We start from the raw sequence: 2,533 nt of genomic DNA on the forward strand, positions 1-2,533 counted from the left end.
AGGGAGAGAGAGACCGCGTGAGAGAGAGGGACAGCGTGAGAGAGGGAGAGAGAGGGAGGGAGAGAGAGACAGCGTGAGAGAGAGGGAGAGAGAGACCGCGTGAGAGAGAGGGACAGCGTGAGAGAGAGGGACAGCGTGAGAGAGGGAGAGAGAGGGAGGGAGAGAGAGACAGCGTGAGAGAGAGGGAGAGAGAGACCGCGTGAGAGAGAGGGACAGCGTGAGAGAGGGGGGGTAATGTCTGATTTCTTAGATTCTAAAATGTAGGGTATTTCTTCATGTTGATTCATGTTGATTTCTTCATGTTGATGTGCATAAATAGACTGCATTGTGGTGCATGACGCTCCATGCTACACTACACCTGAAAATGAACCATCCCCACGCTCAAAAGACCACGGAAGGAAAAACACGCCATAGTTTTTTCTTAACCTCAATGTGAAACAACACTGAAATAGCGGTTGATTAAATAAATGCTCATGAACAACAATAAGCCATTTTCTTTTGTTGAGAATTATACTAACTAGTACAAACATTATCAGGACTAAGGACACCTTACTGAACGCTTGATATCTATTGGTTAGTTTTCTTAAACCGCCTCTCTCTGTTTCACTATGAGGTCTAGCTACCTGGTACCTAGTAGAAATTATTGTCGTCTGGTTATTTATTGTGCAACGCTTCCTCGTGAGATTATTACAATAACTCTGATATGTACTGCTGCCACCTCGGATTACAGTAACAGTGAACTCTGATATGTACTGCTGCCACCTCAGATTACAGTAACAGTTAACTCTGATATGTACTGCTGCCACCTCAGATTACAGTAACAGTTAACTCTGATATGTACTGCTGCCACCTCAGATTACAGTAACAGTTAACTCTGATATGTACTGCTGCCACCTCAGAATACAGTAACAGTGAACTCTGATATGTACTGCTGCCACCTCAGAATACAGTAACAGTTAACTCTGATATGTACTGCTGCCACCTCAGAATACAGTAACAGTGAACTCTGATATGTACTGCTGCCACCTCAGATTACAGTAACAGTTAACTCTGATATGTACTGCTGCCACCTCAGATTACAGTAACAGTTAACTCTGATATGTACTGCTGCCACCTCAGATTACAGTAACAGTTAACTCTGATATGTACTGCTGCCACCTCAGAATACAGTAACAGTGAACTCTGATATGTACTGCTGCCACCTCAGAATACAGTAACAGTTAACTCTGATATGTACTGCTGCCACCTCAGAATACAGTAACAGTGAACTCTGATATGTACTGCTGCCACCTCAGAATACAGTAACAGTGAACTCTGATATGTACTGCTGCCACCTCAGATTACAGTAACAGTGAACTCTGATATGTACTGCTGCCACCTCAGATTACAGTAACAGTTAACTCTGATATGTACTGCTGCCACCTCAGAATACAGTAACAGTTAACTCTGATATGTACTGCTGCCACCTCAGAATACAGTAACAGTTAACTCTGATATGTACTGCTGCCACCTCAGAATACAGTAACAGTTAACTCTGATATGTACTGCTGCCACCTCAGAATACAGTAACAGTTAACTCTGATATGTACTGCTGCCACCTCAGATTACAGTAACAGTGATTCAAAGGGATTGAAGCTGGATACAGAATCCATAATGCAGATTTAAGGATGACCAGAATTAGGATTTAAAAATTATTAATTCTAAATGACTAAAATAATGACTGTGCGGTAACTGTATAACGAGGCATGTTCTCTTATTATTGCAAGTAAACGACTTGATCTACTTCGATACACTGTAAATGCTTTGTAATGACCCGTGCCTCACAGATCCTGTGATTCATACTCATCTATTAAAACCCTGAAACATGGCACACACACCGTTCCCTGATGCTCTCTCCTCTCCTGACCCACCACTCCGCTACCCTCCTGACCCACTCCTCCACTCCCCCCCTGACCCACCACTCCCCCCCTGACCCACCACTCCCCTCCACTCCCCGCTGACCCACCCCACCACTCCCCTCCTGACCAACCCCTTCACTCCACTCCCCCCCTGACCCACCCCACCACTCCCCTCCTGACCCACCCTTCCACTCCACCCCCCCGACCCACCCCACCACTCCCCTCCTGACCCACCCCTTCACTCCACTCCCCCCCTGACCCACCCCACCACTCCCCTCCTGACCCACTCCTCCACTCCACCCCCCCTGACCCACCACTCCCCTCCCTTCCCCTCCTCTCCTGACCCACCACTCCCCTTCCTTCCCCTCCTCTCCTGAACCACCACTCCCCTCCCTTCCCCTCCTCTCCTGACCCACCACTCCCCTCCCTTCCCTTCCCCTCCTCTCCTGACCCACCACTCCCCTTCCCCTCCTGACCCACAACTCCCCTCCTGACCCACCACTCCCCTCCTCTCCTGACCCTCCCCTCCTCTCCTGACCCTCTCCTGACCCTCAACTCCTCTCCTGACCCTCCCCTCCTCTCCTGACCCACCACTCCTCTCCTGACCCACCACTCCCCTCCCCTCCTCTCCTGAC

At 48.8% G+C, this 2,533-nt stretch overlaps 1 long non-coding RNA gene across 1 annotated transcript; it reads right to left on the bottom strand.

The window, feature by feature from the left end:
- Window positions 1–578: 578 nt before the first annotated feature.
- Window positions 579–1,943, bottom strand: LOC118944096. Its single transcript, XR_005039403.1, has 2 exons — window positions 1,599–1,943; window positions 579–1,554 (listed from the first exon to the last, which is right to left on the bottom strand). It is a non-coding gene; the product is annotated as an uncharacterized LOC118944096 (long non-coding RNA).
- Between the last annotated feature and the right edge of the window lie 590 nt (window positions 1,944–2,533).

The sequence above is a fragment of the Oncorhynchus mykiss genome, chromosome 24, assembly GCF_013265735.2.
Source record: "Oncorhynchus mykiss isolate Arlee chromosome 24, USDA_OmykA_1.1, whole genome shotgun sequence".
NCBI classification, from domain to species: Eukaryota; Metazoa; Chordata; class Actinopteri; order Salmoniformes; family Salmonidae; genus Oncorhynchus; species Oncorhynchus mykiss.